Genomic DNA, 19,713 nt, shown 5'->3' on the forward strand with positions numbered 1-19,713 from the left:
AGTGTTTTGTATTTAGATTTGTGTTACGTTTGTTTATTAAAACATGGATCGCAAATCTACACGCTGCATTTTGGTCCGACTCTCCTTCACACCAAGAGAACAGTTCCATTTACTCCAAAAATATGGCGGATTGGAAATGATACAGACAATTACATTGGAAGCAACATTCTGTCCGCAATATTAAGCTGATCCTCCCTAATAATAATAATAATAATAAAATAATCAAAATAAAAATCGTGTTGTTACTATTTTTCTTTTTAACATAATTTCTAAAGTCTACACTCATTGTATTCTGCGTATTTGACATATACAATTAAATTAGACTTCGTAGGATTTGTACACAAACCTTTTTATTTTTCATATATCTTGTACACACAATACTTTAATTCGGTAAGAAATACTTGTTTTCTACCTACAGTTGTTATCTAATATTCCCTCTAAAATATGGACGTCAATACTGTCAAATGAATAAATAGCTAAACCTTTTTCATTCCGTTGTGGAGACTTGTTTTTCCTCCTCCTGACAGACTCCTTCTCTTCCCTATGAGAGGGTGAAAGACAGAACAGTGACAGGAGTGTGAAGACAGCAGACATACTCCATTGTGGACGACACAAAAGGATTGATTCTACGTCGTCTGTGTTTTGGGCGGCCGACAGCAACAGTGATACAACTGCATCGTCGATAAAAGATGTCTGTTCATGGAATTGTACAGATTGTCTATTCGTTAATAATCCCTTTGTGTACATTATATGCTCTACTGGTGAACAAATTGGTCGATATTATTAGAGGTTGTGCTTTATGAGAAGTCTTATAATGCATTATAACCGCATCATAATGCACCTGTAGGAGATTAAAGTGAACATCCATTGGATTAGACAGTTGTGGCAACATATTCCCCGTATTCTCAGAGCGTACATATGTAATGAAACTTTAAATGTACTGACTGGCTGGTTGACTGACTGACTGGTTGACTGACTGGCTGACTGACTGGTTGACTGGCTGACTGGTTGACTGGCTGACTGGTTGACTGACTGACTGGCTGGTTGACTGACTGGCTGACTGGTTGACTGACTGGCTGGTTGACTGACTGACTGGTTGACTGGCTGACTGGTTGACTGACTGGCTGGTTGACTGACTGGCTGGTTGACTGGCTGACTGACTGGTTGACTCACTGGCTGGTTGACTGACTGACTGGTTGACTGACTGGCTGGTTGACTGGCTGACTGGTTGACTGACTGGTTGACTGACTGGCTGACTGGTTGACTGACTGGCTGGTTGACTGGCTGACTGGTTGACTGACTGGCTGGTTGACTGGCTGACTGGTTGACTGACTGGCTGGTTGACTAGCTGACTGACTGGTTGACTCACTGGCTGGTTGACTGACTGACTGGTTGACTGACTGGCTGGTTGACTGGCTGACTGACTGGCTGGTTGACTAGCTGACTGACTGGTTGACTCACTGGCTGGTTGACTGACTGACTGGTTGACTGGCTGACTGGTTGACTGACTGGTTGACGGGCTGACTGACTGGTTGACTGGTTAACTGGTTAACTGACTGACTGGTTGACTGACTGGCTGACTGGTTGACTGACTGGCTGACTGGTTGATTGGTTGACTGACTGGTTGACTGATTGGCTGACTGACTGACTGGTTGACTGGCTGACTGGTTGACTGACAGGTTGGTTGATTGACTGGATGACTGGTTGACTGGTTGACTGACTGGTTGACTGACTGGCTGACTGGCTGACTGACTGGTCGACTGGTTGACTGGTTGAATGACTGGTTGACTGACTGGTTGACTGACTGGCTGACTGGTTGACTGACTGGTTGACTGACTGGTTGACTGACTGGCTGACTGCCCGGTTGACTGACTGGTTGACTGACTGGCTGACTGACTAGTTGAATGACTGGTTGACTGGTTGGCTGATTGGTTGACTGACTGACTGACTGGTTGACTGGCTGACTGGCTGACTGGCTGACTGGCTGACTGGTTGACTGGCTTACTGGTTGACTGGCTGACTGGCTGACTGGTTGACTGGCTTACTGGCTGACTGGTTGACTGACTGTATATCTCAGTGGGCTTCTGTTTTCCGCCTGCTCTCTGATGTCCTCTCTCTCAGCCAGACCCACACTCTATGCAACGCCAAACAAGTACATTGTCTAATCGATCAAACATTGGTCTATTTTCATACAGCAGATCAATGCGGTACAGTGGCACACTGTTGGTGGTAACGGAGATGAGAGGTGCACTGTACACACAAAGCAGTCCTGACTGTAATGATCCTGGATATTATTGGATGCTTTGTAGTCAGTTTCTCATAGAAATCTACGAAAGGACTGAGGGATTTCTCTAAGGACCTCTACAAGAGGGCTTTTCTCTAAGGACCACTACAAGAGGGCTTTTCTCTAAGGACCTCTACAAGAGGGCTTTCCTATAAGGACCACTACAAGAGGGCTTTTCTCTAAGGACCTCTACAAGAGGGCTTTTCTCTAAGGACCACTACAAGAGGGCTTTTCTCTAAGGACCTCTACAAGAGGGCTTTTCTCTAATGACCTGTGTACCTGTGTAACCACCCCATCCACTAGATATTAGATAGGAATCTCCTTCTCCACTAGGCAGTCTGTAGGGAAGTGACGCTGTCACACTGCTTGTAAACACCCTGTTGTATTTCAGCTGAGCAAGGCCGTTTCAGCGTTCCACCCCTCATGTTCGTTCCACCTCTGTAACTCCTGTCACGTTCAGGCTGTGACCCACACTACTCTTCTACATGCAGTCCTTGAAGAAGGCCATGTTTCCTTATGTGGGTACCAGTCAACATAAAGTGTGTTCGAGCTGCCTTTACAGTGAATAACAATGACGTTTACTGAAGATTGTTACCAGATATGATCTATTATAAGAACATTTACCATGTTAATTCATGACAACGATCTGTTTGCTTTGTTTTGATATTATTCCAAACAAACTGTAACTAATGTAATTCCTGTCGCTGAGTAAGAAGAAAACAAAGAAGAGCCTCGTGGGAATCAAACCGTGGCAGTAGCACTGCCTATCTCTGAACTATTTCAGTACCAACATTCATTGAACAAGTAATTCATACTTAGTTCAGATCCTGAAAACTTGAAAGGCAAATCGACTCTAATGAGTTTTCAGTTGGACAGAATTAACTCTGTGTTGGGATATTGTGTGTGTGTGTGTGTGTGCAATCCTTCCCTCCCTGCTTCCCTCTCTGCCTCCCTTCCTCCCTCCTGCCCTCTCCATCCCTCCCTGTCTCTGTGCCTCCCTGCCTGCCTCCCTCTCTCTCCCCCTCCCTCCTGCCCTCTCCATCCCTCCCTGTCTCCGTGCCTCCCTGCCTGCCTCCCTCTCTCTCCCCCTCCCTGCTGCCCTCTCCATCCCTCCCTGTCTCTGTGCCTCCCTGCCTGCCTCCCTCTCTCTCCCCCTCCCTCCTGCCCTCTCCATCCCTCCCTGTCTCTGTGCCTCCCTGCCTGCCTCCCTCTCTCTCCCCCTCCCTCCTGACCTCTCCATCCCTCCCTGTCTCTGTGCCTCCCTGCCAGCCTCCCTCTCTCTCCCCCTCCCTGCTGCCCTCTCCATCCCTCCCTGTCTCTGTGCCTCCCTGCCAGCCTCCCTCTCTCTCCCCCTGCCTCCTGCCCCCTCCATCCCTCCCTGTCTCTGTGCCTCCCTGCCTGCCTCCCTCTCTCTCCCCCTCCCTCCTGCCCTCTCCATCCCTCCCTGTCTCCGTGCCTCCCTGCCTGCCTCCCTCGTTCCCTGGAAGAGAGATGGAGGGGGGAATAGAGACAGGAAGAGAGATATAGAGATAAGTAGAGACACCAGAGAGAGCGAGAAAGAGAGAGAGAGAGAGACAGGAAGGGAGATAAAGAGAAGAAATGAAAGAGAGAGAGAGACAGAGACAGAGACAGAGACAGAGACAGAGACAGAAAGATAGAGACAGAGACAGAGACAGAAAGATAGAGACAGAGACAGAGACAGAGACAGAAAGATAGAGATTGGCTGCAGGTGGTTTTGATCTCAACCTTTAAACACAAACCTATTTATAATGTGCAAATGTCTAACAGATTTGACTGTTCAGAGGGCTAATAATGCCTATGTGGTATAATTAAGTGTGTGTGTTCGTGCATCCATGTGTGTGCATGTCTGTACGTGTGTGTGTGTGTGTTCGTGCGTCCATGTGTGTGCATGTCTGTACATGTGTGTGTGTGTTTGTGTGTGTGTGTGCATGTCTGTACATGTCTGTGTGTGTGTGTGTGTGTGTGTGTGTGTGTGTGTGTGTGTGTGTGTGTGTGTGTGTGTGTGTGTGTGTGTGTGTGTGTGTGTGTGTGTGTGTGTGTGTGTGTGTGTGTGTGTGTGTGTGTGTGTGTGTGTGTGTGTGTGTGTGTGTGTGTGTGTGTGTGTGTGTGCATGTGTGTGTGTGTGTGTGTGTGTGTGTGTGTGTGTGTGCATGTCTGTGTGTGTGTGTGTGTGTGTGTGTGTGTGTGTGTGTGTGTGTGTGTGTGTGCATGTCTGTACGTGTGTGTTTGTGTGTGTGTGTGTGTGTGTTCACGAAGGCTGCCGGAAGGATGGTTGACTGAATAATACGTTGTTGTTATCTTGTCTCTCAAATTGAAATGTGTTCATTCCCTACAACCCAAATGACACCCTAATTCCCTATGTAGTCCACAACTTTTGACCAGAGCCCTGTGGGCCAAGAGTGTTACCAATGGGCTTTGGTCATAGGTAGTGCACTTCGTAGGAAATAAAGTGCCATTTTGGAATACACAGCAAGAGAACTCTTCAGACCCTTCCTGAATGTAAGTATATCTCCCATCATCCATCTCTGTTCAGCTCAGAGTGAGATTAGAGGAGATTAGATTTCCTTTAAATAGATTTTTTTCTTCTTCTATGGCGCCGAGAAACGCTCTCCCAGTCACTCTATATGCAATGTGTCCCTCACTATCAAATAAACGTCAGAATCCAACTTTCGTCCGAGCAGCTCCATATTCCTGCGGGGCAGACAGTGGTAGGAAGTCTCCTGTGAAAGGAGTGGTTTAATGGCAGCCCGCTGTCTAATTTAACAGGAATAAGGTGCGGGTTCGGAAAAAGTTGGATTCAGACTTTATCTAATAGAGAGGGACACTGATAAGTAGAGTTCCTAGAGATTCTACAAATGCCTTTGTTTGACAGGAATCTTTGTTTTTGGGGGTTGAAGCCATTTATATTGGTTGTAGGGATATTGTCTGCCGCCATTGTCACGTTCTGACCTTAGTTCTTTTGTTATGTCTTTGTTTTAGTATGGTCAGGGCGTGAGTTAGGTGGGTTGTCTATGTTCGTTTTTCTATGAGTTGGTATTTCTGTGTTTGGCCTGGTATGGTTCTCAATCAGAGGCAGCTGTCAATCGTTGTCCCTGATTGAGAACCATACTTAGGCAGCCTGTTTTCACCCTTTATTTGTGGGTGATTATTTTTCTGTTGTCTGTCTTCACCAGACAGGACTGTTTCATTGTCATTTCCTTCTTTCACTTTGTTGTTTTGTATTTCAGTGTTCAGTTTGTTTAATTAAATATTAAAGCTGCGCTTTGGTCCACACCTTCTTCCACAGACGGCCGTGACAGCCATCCATTAGAACGATACACAACTCAAGGCGTCCAACCAGCACACACACTACCGATGTGTTAACTTTGTCAATGTGTGGATGACGAAAATAATGGACGTTCAGTGTGTGTGTGTGTGTGTGTGTGTGTGTGTGTGTGTGTGTGTGTGTGTGTGTGTGTGTCTACTTCCTCCTACGCAGCCTGAAGGACATGCTGGAACCCATGCCAGAGTGTATCTACAGAACCTTCAGAATGTATTCATACCGTTTGACTTTTCCCCTACATTTTGTTGTGTTACAGCCTGAAATTAAAATGGATTAAATTAATGTCAAAGTGGAATTATGTTTTTTTTTATTAAAAAAAGAAATCTTTACAAATTAATTTAAAAAAGGATAAAGTGAAATGTCTTGAGTCAAAAAGTATTCAACCCCTTTGTTTTAACTTAAATAAGTTCAGGAGTTATGCTTTAATGAGAGGTTGCATAATAGTGTTTAATATTTTTGAATGACTACTTCATCTCTGTACCCCACACATACATGTAAGGTTCATCAGTCGAGCAGTGAATTTCAAAGACAGATTCAACCACAAAGACCAGGCAGGTTTTCCAATGCTTCACAAAGGAGGGCACCTATTGGTAAATGGGTAAGAAAAAAAGCTGACATTGAATATCCCTTTGAGCATGGTGAAGTTATTAATTACACTTTGGATGAGGTATCAATACACCCAGTCACTAAACAGACACAGGCGTGTTTCCTAACTCAGATGCCGGAGAGGAAGGAAACCACTCAGGAAACCATGAGGCCAACGGTCACTTTAAAACAGTTAGGAGAAAACTGAAGATGGATCAACAACATTGTACAATACTAATCTAAATAACAGAGTGAAAAGAAGACAGCGTGTACAGAATAAATATATTTCAAAACATGCATCCTGTTTGCAACCAGGTACCTATGTAAAACTGCAACAAATATGGCGCAAAGCATTTAACTTGTTGTCCTGTATACAAAGTGTTATGTTTGGGGTAAATCCGATACAACACATTACTGAGTACCACTCTCCATATTTTCGAGCATAGTGGTGGCTGCATCATGTTATGGGTATGTTTGTAGTTGTTAAGGATTGGGGAGTTTTTAAACATAAAAAAGAAACAACATCCTAGAGGAAACCCTGGTTCAGTCTGCTTGTCACGAGTCTGACCGAGGGTGGTTTCCCTTCCCGGTCGGGTGGCGCTCGGCGGTCGTCGTCACCGGCCTATTAGCTGCCACTGACCCTGACCCTGACCCTGAGCCTGCCGTTCTGTTCCTGACTGACTCTGACCTTTCTGCCTGTCCTGACCCTGAGCCTGTCGTTCTGTTCCTGACTGACTCTGACCTTTCTGCCTGTCCTGACCCTGAGCCGGAGCCTGCCGTTCTGTTCCTGACTGACTCTGACCTTTCTGCCTGACCTGACCCTGAGCCTGCCGTTCTGTTCCTGACTGACTCTGACCTTTCTGCCTGACCTGACCCTGAGCCTGCCGTTCTGTTCCTGACTGACTCTGCTATGGATCTGCCTGCCCTTTTCCTGCCCCTTTGTTACAATAAATATTCTGAGAACCGAACTATCCGCCTCCTGTGGCTGCATCTAGGTCATATCCTGAGTGGTGATAGTATGACCTGATAGTACGAACTGGCGATGACTGACCCAGCAGACTCGGACCAGCTCCGCAACGCCATCTCCTCCCAAGGAGCCACCATTGGAAGACACAAGGAGTTACATCCTATCCTTGTGGAGGGACTCCATACCTTGGTGGAAGGCCATGACCACGTCTTCAATGCCTTGTTGGAACAATTCCACGGACTATCTACTAGGCAGCAAGCCACAACGGTAACCTTCCAGACTCCCAGTAACCCCGCTACCAGTGGTGCTTCTCCCCAACCTCCTCCGGAGCACTACGCTGGGGATCCTGGAACCTGCCAAGCGTTTCTTTCCCAGTGCTCCCTCATCTTCGAGCTACTGCCCTCTTCTTTTCCTTCGGATCGTTCGAAGATAGTGTAACTTATAATGTGGATTCCTAGGAGGACGCTCGCCTGGACTACAACGGTGTGGGAGCAACAATCCACTGTTTGCCTTAGTCTTGAGGATTTCATGACGGAGGTAAGGAAGGTGTTAGATCTCAGGTGCCCGGGAGAGAGGTGACTCGGAATCTACTTCAGCTGCGGCAAAACTCCCATAATGTGGCAGAGTACGCTGTTAATTTTAGCACGTTGGCAGAATAGATTGCCTGGAACCCGGAGTGGGGTTTAAAGACGAGCACACAGCCCAGGAGCTGCCCATGAACCTCCACTCACTCATAGCCTTGACCATAAGGATCTATGGGCAGTTACGGGAACGCAGCAGGGAGAGGAGGTCTGTTCCCGGCCACATGCGCTCATCCACGGATTCCCCCTCTCCACTGAAAAATCTCCGATGTATTTTCGAGAGAATCCGATGTTACCCGAGTTCCCTCGGGAATCATTGAGGACTGTCGACTCGCCTCCTCCAGAGCCCATGCAACTGGACCAGGCTAGATCATCTCCTGAGGAATGTTTACGCAGACTGAACTCCAAAGGTTGTCTGTAATTGTGGTACTTCAGGATATTACATATTCCCCTGTAAAACATCAGGTTCATCAGTAGGTATGAAAACGCTTAAGGGCCATCCAGGGAGTCTCCCATTTCCCATTACTTGTATTCCTCTCCATGCTATCCTGCTGTGGGGTGACCGGTCTAAATTTCTCCGGGTGTTCATGCACTCTGGGGCCGACGGGAGCTTTATCGACGCTACCCTGGTGTTGGATCTGGTCATCTCCATACAACCCCTCTCCATTCCCATGGATGCCAGAGCATTTGACAGACATTTGGAAGGGTCACTCACAGTACGATTCCCATCAACCTGCGAGTGTCAGGTAACCACAGTGAGTCCATGCAGTTTCTGCTCATTGAGTCTCCGTGGTTTTGGGATTGTCATGGTTCCAGAGGCACAACCCCCTGATCGACTGGACTACAGGTTATTTCCTGGGTTGGAGCCCATTCTGTCACGTGCATTGTCTCAAGACAGCACAGCCTGTCCCTGGATGTCTTCCTGCGGGGTAAAGCCTCAGATCTCCTGCGGAGCTTCCGGGAGGCTTGCACCACATCTCCTCCTCCCAGGCACTACACCGCCTCAGGGGTTTATTCCCTGTCTGGTCCGGAGACCAAGACCATGGAAGGTACATTATGTACTCTCTGGTTTCAGGGTTCAAGAAGTCCTTCTGCCTCCCCTGCCGGCGCAGGGTTCTTCTATGTGGAGAAGAAGGACAAAACCCTGCACCCGTGTATCGACTACCGGGGCCTCAATGACATCACGGTAAAAAAAGTTACCCTCTCTCTCTCCTCTCCTCAGCTTTTGAGGCTCTCCAGGGGGTGACCATTTTCTCGAAGTTGGACCTTCGCAACACCTATCATCTGGTTTGGATATGGGAAGGAGAATAACACAGGTAGTGGAAACTATGAGTACCTGGTTATGCCATTCGGACTGACCAACGCTCCCGCAGTGTTCCAGACCCTGGTCAACAATGGGCTCCGTGACATGTTGAACCGGTTCGTGTTTGCCTACCTCGGCGACATCTTTGTCTTTTCCCGTTCGGCTCAAGAGCATGTACTCCACGTCTGACAAGTCCTCCAGCGCCTCCTGGAGATCCACTTCTTTGGGTGTCCCTTTCATGGGACGGTTGAGCTAACGTAGGCTAATGCGATTAGCATGAGGTTGTTAGAAGATTTCCCAGGACATAGACATATCTGATATGGGCAGAAAGCTTAAACTCTTGTCAATCTAACTGCACTGTTCAATTTACAGTAGCTATTACAGGGAAATACTACCATGCTATTGTTTGAGGAGAGTGCACAATTTTGAACTTGAAAAGTTATTAATAACAAATTAGGCACATTTGGGCAGTCTTGATATCATTTCTTTAAACAGAAAAGCAATGCTTCATTGGTTCAGTCTAAAACTTTGCACATGCACTGCTACTATCTTGTGTCCAAAATCTAAATTGCACCTGGGCTGGAATAATCCATTATGGCCTTTCTCTTGCATTTCAAAGATGATGGTACAAAAAAATACAAAAGAAGGGTTTGTTTTTTCTTTGTATTATATTTTACCAGATCTATAGTGTTATATTGTCCTACATTCCTACATTCATATTCTCACATTTACACAAACATCAAAGTGTTTCCTTTCAAATGGTACCAAGAATATGCATATCCTTGCTTCAGGTCCTGAGCTACAGGCAGTTACATTTGGGTATGTCATTTTAGGCAACAATTGAAAAAAAGGGGCAGATCCTTAAGAGGTTTTAAAGCTGAGAAATGTGAATTCCATCACTACACTATTTTTTTCCCCTTGGATCCTAACAAGGTGAGACGTGGTGGAGTGGCCCCAACCACATCCAGAGTGCAGCTTCAAAGTTTCCTGGGATTTGCTCATTTCTACCGTCGCTTCATCTGGGACTACAGCACCCTGGCTAACCCCCTCTCTGCACCCACCTCACCCAAGGTTCTGTTCACGTAGTGCCCAGCTGCTGACCGGGCGTTTTCGGATCTCAAGCATTGATTCACTACAGCCCCCATCTTAATCCATCCAGACACGTCACGTCAGTTTGTGGTGGAGGTCGACACCTCGGATGTTGGAGTGGGGGCCGTCCTGTCCCAGCATTCTGCCCAGGACCAAAAGCTGCAACCCTGCGCTTTCCTGTCCATTCGTCTTAATCCCGCTGAGAGGAACTACGACGTGGGAAATCGGGAACGTCTTGCGGTCAAGATGGCGCTGGCTAGAAGGGGCGGAACATCCATTCTTAGTCTGGACCGACAAAAAGAATATGGAATATTTCCACTCGGGCAGGTTGCTGAAAACCAGGTGCGGAGGCGGAGTCTGGAGCAAGAGGTGTGAGTACAGGGTAAGCAGGTCCGGAGGGGAATCCAAGGGAGTGTAGAGTGGAGAATTCAGAACAGTCTAGCAGGAATGACGAAAAGTTGGACTGGAGACAGGCACCAGAGTCAGAGCGGGCAGAACTGTAGTGGAGAGGAAAACAGCGTCAGGCAAGGAAAACAGGCACAACAGGAACAAACGGCTAGAAACATGGACTGACTAGGCAGAGATTATGATATGAGAGAGGTCTTGATTATGGAACAGGTTGCAGCTGGTGGGGATCTGCTCTGACTCCAGCACACCTGTCTCTGCCCACACATTCACACACACAGGGAGAGGGAGAGGGAGAGGGAGAGGGAGAGGGCACTGGGGGAGTGGCAGCAGGTCAAGGAGACACCGGATGAGCACTAGAGGGCGTGGCAGGAGCAGATGTGATACCTTTGTCTCCAGTTTTTCTGTTTATCTGTTTAGCCAGTTCATCTTGTTTTGTCAGGTCTTACCAGCGTGTTTCCCATTTCTCCTGTTCTCAAGTTTTTGTTTTCTAGTCATCCCGGTTCTGACCTTTCAGCCTGCCTGCCTTTCTGTTCCTGATTGACTCTGCCTTAGATTATGAACACTCTGCCTGCCCTCGACCTGCCCTTTGCCTGCCCCTTTGTTATAATAACTATTCTGAGGACCAACCTATCTCCCTCCTGTGTCATGATAGCTTCAAGAATTTTGAAAAGAATAATGGGCAAATGCAGAATCCAGGTGTGGAAAGCTCTTAGAGACTTACCCAGAATGACTCACAGCTGTAGTCACTGCCAAAGGTGGTTCTACAAAGTATTGACTCTTGGGTGTGAATTCTAATGTAAATGAGATATTTTTGTATTTCATTTTCAAAAATAAATAGCTATTTCTGAAAACACACGTTCACTTTTTCATTATGGGGTTATTGTGTGTAGATCGGTGAGAGAAAAAAATCAATTTAATCCATTTTGAATTCAAAATGTGGAATATGTCAAGTGGTATGAATTCTTTCTGAAGGCGCTGTATATATTACAGTCACTAAGTCTAGCTGGGTAAAGTTACATGTTACAGCCTCTAATTCTAGCTGGGTAAAGTTACACGTTAGAGCCTCTAATTCTAGCTGGGTAACGATACCAGCCTCTAACTCCCGCTGGGTAATTATAGATGGGTAATGTTACATGAAACAACTTCTAATTCCCGATGTGTAATGGTACATGAAACATACTCTCATTATAGCTGGGTAATAATACATGTAACAGCCTCTAACTCCCGCTGGGTAATGGAACATGTTACAGACTCTAACTCTGGCTGGGTAATGATACATAAAGCAGACTCTAACTCCCGCTGGGTAATGGAACAGCCTCTAACTCCCGCTGGGTAATGGTACATGAAACAGACTCTAATTATAGCAGGGTACTGGTACATAAAACAGCCCCGCTGGGTAATGATACATGTTACAGCCTCTAACTCCAGCTGGGTAATGGTACAGCCTCTAATTCTAGCTGGGTAATGATACATGTCACAGCCTCTAACTCCAGCTGGGTAATGGTACAGCCTCTAATTCTAGCTGGGTAATGATACATGTCACAGCCTCTAACTCCAGCTGGGTAATGGTACAGCCTCTAACTCCCGCTGGGTAATGGTACATGTTACAGCCTCTAACTCCAGCTGGGTAATGGTACAGCCTCTAACTCCTAGCTGGGTAATGGTACATGTTACAGCCTCTAACTCCAGCTGGGTAATGGTACAGCCTCTAACTCCAGCTGGGTAATGGTACATGAAACAGCCTCTAACTCCCGCTGGGTAATGGTACATGTTACAGCCTCTAACTCCCGCTGGGTAATGGTACATGTTACAGCCTCTAACTCCCAGCTGGGTAATGGTACATGAAACAGCCTCTAACTCCCGCTGGGTAAATGTTACAGCCTCTAACTCCCGCTGGGTAATGGTACATGTTACAGCCTCTAACTCCCGCTGGGTAATGGTACATGAAACAGCCTCTAACTCCCGCTGGGTAATGGTACAGCCTCTAACTCCCGCTGGGTAATGGTACATGAAACAGCCTCTAACTCCCGCTGGGTAATGGTACAGCCTCTAGCTTCTGCTCACTTCATAGTGCTCATTCCATAGTGCTCATTCCATAGTGCTCACTTCATAGTGCTCATTCCATAGTGCTCACTCCATAGTGCTCACTCCATAGTGCTCACTCCATAGTGCTCATTCCATAGTGCTCACTTCCATAGTGCTCATTCCATAGTGCTCACTTCATAGTGCTCATTCCATAGTGCTCATTCCATAGTGCTCACTTCATAGTGCTCATTCCATAGTGCTCACTCCATAGTGCTCACTCCATAGTGCTCATTCCATAGTGCTCACTCCATAGTGCTCACTCCATAGTGCTCATTCCATAGTGCTCACTCCATAGTGCTCATTCCATAGTGCTCACTTCATAGTGCTCACTCCATAGTGCTCATTCCATAGTGCTCACTCCATAGTGCTCATTCCATAGTGCTCATTCCATAGTGCTCACTCCATAGTGCTCATTCCATAGTGCTCACTTCATAGTGCTCATTCCATAGTGCTCACTTCATAGTGCTCATTCCATAGTGCTCACTTCATAGTGCTCATTCCATAGTGCTCACTTCGCTCACTCCATAGTGCTCATTCCATAGTGCTCACTTCATAGTGCTCACTTCATAGTGTTTACTCCATAGTGATTTGACCTTGGTCTTCAGTGCTTCAGTGTGATGAAGCAGGCCCCCCGCCCTGATCAGGAGGACATCTAACCTAGTCCCAGATCTGTTGGTGTTATTATTATACAATCAGTTTCACTCTGATTCATTCATGTCGGAGTTAAACTGTTAAATATCTGACCTAAATCTGCCCAACGGCCATTTAAAGACAGAAAAGAATTGGCTAAGAGTGACGGTAACGGTACAGTGGGTTGGCAATACATTGTCCGCTCCGCTCCGCTAGCTAGATCCACTGGCGTGCTGCCAAACTTGGGTACTTTTCTATTCAAATAAAGGGGGTTGGGTGTGTGTGTGTGTGTGTGTGTGTGTGTGTGTGTGTGTGTGTGTGTGTGTGTGTGTGTGTGTGTGTGTGTGTGTGTGTGTGTGTGTGTGTGTGTGTGTGTGTGTGTCTATGCTTGGCTGGGTCTGGTTGAGGTTCAGGGTGAGGACGCCTGGATTGGAACACGAATTGAAGACTCTCTGATTCGAAACTGTGGATGATTTAGCCTGTCTGAGTTGCAATGGAAGACATTCTCTGCTTGTCTATATGTCATGTATGGCTGTGTGGTTGAAAATGTTAAAGTACAGTTTGAATTCGAGTATTTACATTCAGCAGGTTCGGGCGTGTGCACACGCACGCACACACACACACACACACACACACACACACACACACACACACACACACACACACACACACACACACACACACACACACACACACACACACACACACACACACACACAACTAATGGAGGAGACCATCACATCTTGAATCTCGTCTTGATTCTCATATCTCATAGTTAAGCAAAAGGGAAATCAGCATGTACTCATTATATGTTTGAGGTGAGGACCAATCTAAAACAGGAAGTGCTGTAACGTGACTGTCCATGTGCTGCGATGCGTCGTTAGCATTTCTAAAACAGGAAGTGCTGTAACGTGACTGTCCATGTGCTGCGATGCGTCTTTAGCATTTCTAAAACAGGAAGTGCTGTAACGTGACTGTCCATGTGCTGCGATTCCATAGTGCTCACTTCATGTGCTCGTTAGCATTTCTAAAACAGGAAGTGTTGTAACGTGACTGTCCATGTGCTGCGATTCCACAGCATTTCTAAAACAGGAAGTGCTGTAACGTGACTGTCCATGTGCTGCACACACATGCGTCGTTAGCATTTCTAAAACAGGAAGTGCTCAAGGTGACTGTCCATAGTGCTGCGATGCATGTCGTTAGCATTTCTAAAACAGGAAGTGCTGTAACGTGACTGTCCATGTGCTGCGATGCGTCGTTAGCATTTCTAAAACAGGAAGTGCTGTAACGTGACTGTCCATGTGCTGCGATCATAGTGCTCATTCCGTTAGTGCATTCCTAAAACAGGAAGTGCTGTAACGTGACTGTCCATGTGCTGCGATGCGTCGTTAGCATTTCTAAAACAGGAAGTGCTGTAACGTGACTGTCCATGTGCTGCGATGCGTCGTTAGCATTTCTAAAACAGGAAGTGCTGTAACGTGACTGTCCATGTGCTGCGATGCGTCGTTAGCATTTCTAAAACAGGAAGTGCTGTAACGTGACTGTCCATGTGCTGCGATGCGTCGTTATCGATAAAGTCCAAAAATACACAGTGTGGCGATGGGGGTTTCGATGAAAACGTAGTCATCGTCAGAGCTTAGCAACTCTTTAAAAATATATTATATTTATTGGATTTGATCATAAAAAAAGGAAAATGAAGTGTAATAGAACACGTTTTGTTCCTTAAACGTGACATAATGACCTCTAGAGGTGATGATCCTAAATATGAGTTAAACGAAGCGATAGCAGTGTATATGGGAGAGTTGAAGTTACAGACATTCTCCCAGTTCTAAGATGCTGGGGTTGTAAATGTGAAGAGTTTAGGTTTAGCGAAACTCTGGGTATTTTTGTCGGGTTGTCACTCTGTCTCAAGTTCAGGTACTACAGCGGCATGGCCATGCCACGTTTTGTTGACGTTCAACTGGTCTCTTTTCTCAGTCCTCTTCTTCCGTTTCCCAGCAACAGCAGGACGTCGTATTTCCCTCGGGAGGGGGTTTGGTTAAGGAAGAAGAGGAGCGTTGGGAAGACGGAGTCTCAAGGAGGGAGATAAAGAGGAAGAAATTAGCATGGTGTGTTGAATAAACATTTCAAATCGTGCGAGATACAATGGGGATTTCAGTGCACTGTTCATGCGAAAGAGAGGAATGTGGGGATTGAGAGAATTTTCAAAAATGTGTCATAATGTGATCCTTGTAAAGCTAGTGACCAAGCTGTTTGTCAAGCAGAGTCAGGATGCATCTACGGCAGCATCAGCTTTAGGTAACAACGCCTAGAGCCACTGTGCCCCTACAGTAACTCAATCAGCGTGCAGAGTCCAGAAACAGTCCAGCTTTTCATTCTCTCTTTCTTTCTTCCTCTCTTTCTCGCTTTCATTCTCTCTTTCTCTCTTCCTCTGTTTCTTTCTTTCATTCTCTCTTTCTCTCTTCCCCTGTTTCTCTCTTTCATTCTCTCTTTCTCTCTTCCTCTGTTTCTCTCTTTCATTCTCTCTTTCTTTCTTCCTCTGTTTCTCTCTTTCATTCTCTCTTTCTCTCTTCCTCTGTTTCTCTCTTTCATTCTCTCTTTCTCATTTCCTCTGTTTCTCTCTTTCTTCCTCTTCTTTCTTCCTCTGTTTCTCTCAGGAATTCTCTCTTTCTCTTCCTTGTTTCTCTCTTTGATTTCTCTCTTCTTCCTCTGTTTCTCTCTTTCATTCTCTCAGTTTCTCTCTTCCTCTGTTTCTCTCTTTCATTCTCTCTTTCTCTCTTCCTCTGTTTCTTTCTTTCATTCTCTCCTTCTCTCTTCCTCTGTTTCTCTCTTTCATTCTCTCTTTCTCTCTTCCTCTGTTTCTCTCTTTCATTCTCTCTTTCTCTCTTCCTCTGTTTCTCTCTTTCATTCTCTCTTTCTTTCTTCCTCTGTTTCTCTCTTTCTCTCTCTCTCTCTTTCTTTCTCTCTTTCTTTCTTTCTCTCTTTCTTTCTTCCTCTCTTTCTCTCTTTCTCTCTTTCTTTCTTCCTCTCTTTCTCTCTTCCTCTGTTTCTTTCTTTCATTCTCTCCTTCTCTCTTCCTCTGTTTCTCTCTTTCATTCTCTCTTTCTCTCTTCCTCTGTTTCTCTCTTTCATTCTCTCTTTCTTTCTTCCTCTGTTTCTCTCTTTCAGGATCATCTTCCTCAGCTCTCTTTCATTCTCTCTTTCTTCTTCCTCTGTTTCTCTCTTTCATTCTCTCTTTCTCTCTTCCTCTGTTTCTCTCTTTCATTCTCTCTTTCTCTCTTCCTCTGTTTCTCTCTTTCATTCTCTCTTTCTTTCTTCCTCTGTTTCTTTCATTCTTTCTTTCTCTCTTCCTCTGTTTCTCTCTTTCATTCTCTCTTTCTCTCTTCCTCTGTTTCTCTCTTTCATTCTCTCTTTCTCTCTTCCTCTGTTTCTCTCTTTCATTCTCTCTTTCTCTCTTCCTCTGTTTCTTTCTTTCATTCTCTCTTTCTCTCTTCCCCTGTTTCTCTCTTTCATTCTCTCTTTCTCTCTTCCTCTGTTTCTCTCTTTCATTCTCTCTTTCTTTCTTCCTCTGTTTCTCTCTTTCTCTCTCTCTCTCCTTCTTTCTCTCTTTCTTTCTTCCTCTCTTTCTCTCTTTCTCTCTTTCTTTCTTCCTCTCTTTCTCTCTTCCTCTGTTTCTTTCTTTCATTCTCTCCTTCTCTCTTCCTCTGTTTCTCTCTTTCATTCTCTCTTTCTCTCTTCCTCTGTTTCTCTCTTTCATTCTCTCTTTCTCTCTTCCTCTGTTTCTCTCTTTCATTCTCTCTTTCTTTCTTCCTCTGTTTCTCTCTTTCTCTCTCTCTCTCTTTCTTTCTCTCTTTCTTTCTTTCTCTCTTTCTCTCTTCCTCTGTTTCTCTCTTTCATTCTCTCTTTCTTTCTTCCTCTGTTTCTCTCTTTCTCTCTCTCTCTCTTTCTTTCTCTCTTTCTTTCTTTCTCTCTTTCTTTCTTCCTCTCTTTCTCTCTTTCTTTCTTCCTCTCTTTCTCTCTTCCTCTGTTTCTTTTTTTCATTCTCTCTTTCTTTCTTCCTCTGTTTCTCTCTTTGATTCTCTCTTTCTTTCTTCCTCTGTTTCTCTCTTTCATTCTCTCTTTCTTTCTTCCTCTGTTTCTCTCTTTCTTTCTCTCTTTCATTCTCTCTTTCTCTCTTCCTCTCTTCCTCTCTTTCTTCCTCTCTTTCTCTCTTTCTTTCTCTCTTTCTTTTTTTCTATTCAATCATACAGTGGCTTCATGCTATTTATGTGAGTCCAATAACTCCAGGCCTCTGACATAGTCAAGTCTATTCAATTCAGACAACTTTATCTGTCCCTGTAGGGCAATTACTAATAGTTTAGTCCAAACTGAACAGACCACAGTGTTCTTTCTGCCTGCTGATCTTCACTGACATGTTCAATTGATTTTGATCTGGAGTAACAGAGACCAGGCATAGCTGGAACAATAGCTTCCTTCCCGATGTTGTCTCCTCTCCTCGCGTCCAGCTTACAGTTGTTGGTGATGCTGTTGTTGTTGTTGTTGTTGTTGTTGTTGCTCTGTCCATATCCATTGATGTCTTATTAACTACAGGATGAGAGGATGGAAGGATGAGATGTTGGAAGGATGAGAGGGTGAGATGATGGAAGGATGAGGGTGAGAGGATGAGAGGTTGAGAGTGTGAGGTGTTGAGAGGATGGAAGGATGTGAGGATGAGAGGGTGAGAGGATGGAAGGATGTGAGGATGAGAGGGTGAGAGGATGGAAGGATGAGAGGATGGAAGAATGAGAACATGGAAGGATGAGAGGATGGAAGGATGAGAACATGGAAGGATGAGAGGATGAGATGATGGAAGGATGAGAGGATGGAAGGATGAGAACATGGAAGGATGAGAGGGTGAGAGGATGGAAGGATGAGAACATGGAAGGATGAGAGGATGAGAACATGGAAGGATGAGAGGGTGAGAGGATGGAAGGATGAGAGGGTGAGAGAATGAGAGGGTGAGAGGTTGAGAGGATGAGATGATGGAAGGTTGAGAAGATGAGAACATGGAAGGATGAGCGGGTGAGAGGATGAGAGGGTGAGATGATGAGAGGGTGAGAGGTTGAGAGGATGAGAGAATGGAAGGATGTGATGATGATGGAAGGATGAGAGGGTGAGATGATGAGAGGGTGAGAGGTTGAGAAGATGAGAGGATGGAATGATGAGTGGGTGAGAGGGTGAGAGGATGAGAGGATGGAATGATGAGAGGGTGAGAGGGTGAGAGGATGAGAACATGGAAGGATGAGAGGGTGAGATGATGGAAGGATGAGAGGATGAGTGGATGAGAACATGGAAGGATGAGAGGGCGAGAGGATGAGAGGACGAGAGGATGGAATGATGAGAGGGTGAGAGGGTGAGAGGATGGACGGATGAGAGGATGAGATGATGGAAGGTTGAGAGGATGAGAACATGGAAGGATGAGAGGATGAGAAGGTGAGAGGATGGAAGGATGAGAGGGTGAGGGGATGAGAGGATGAGAGGATGAGAACATGGAAGGATGAGAGCATGAAAGGATGAGAGGATGAGAGGGTGAGAGGATGAGAGGATGGAAGGATGAGAGGGTGAGAGGATGAGAGGATGAGAGGATGAGAACATGGAAGGATGAGAGGATTAAAGGATGAGAGGATGAGAGGGTGGGAGGATGAGAGGATGAGAACATGGGAGGATGAGAGGATGAGAGGGTGAGAGGATGAGAACATGGAAGGATGAGAGGATGGGTTAAAGGAAATGTCTTGTTCTTCTTTCTCCTCATCTCTCCAGGGGGTAATGCATGGTCCTCGTAGAGTCATTTATCAATACTTTGAAAATGGACTAGATAGACTGCTCTCTCTCTCTCTGTCTGTCTCTCTCTCTCTGTCTGTCTCCCTCTCTCTCTCTCGCTCTCTCTCTGTCTGTCTCTCTCTCTCTCTCTCTCTCTCTCTCTCTCTCTCTCTCTGTCTCTCTGTCTCTCTGTCTCTCTCTCTCTCTCTCTCTCTCTCTCTCTCTCTCAATTCAATTCAAGGGGCTTTATTGGCATGGGAAACATGTGTTAACTTTGCCAAAGCAAGTGAGGTAGATAATATACAAAAGTGAAATAAACAATAAAAATTAACAGTAAACATTACACATACAAAAGACATTACAAATGTCATATTATGTATATGTACACTGTTGTAACAATGTACAAATGGTTAAAGTACACAAGGGAAAATAAATAAGCATAAATATGGGTTTTATTTACAATGGTGTTTGTTCTTCACTGGTTTCCCTTTTCTCGTGGCAACAGGTCACAAATATTGCTACTGTGATGCACACTGTGTAATTTCACCCAGTGGATATGGGAGTTTTTCAAAATTGGATTTGTTTTTGAATTCTTTGTGGATCTGTGTGATCTGGGGGAAATATGTCTCTCTAATATGG

Source organism: Oncorhynchus keta, chromosome 23 (genome assembly GCF_023373465.1).
Source record: "Oncorhynchus keta strain PuntledgeMale-10-30-2019 chromosome 23, Oket_V2, whole genome shotgun sequence".
In the NCBI taxonomy this organism is placed as follows: domain Eukaryota; kingdom Metazoa; phylum Chordata; class Actinopteri; order Salmoniformes; family Salmonidae; genus Oncorhynchus; species Oncorhynchus keta.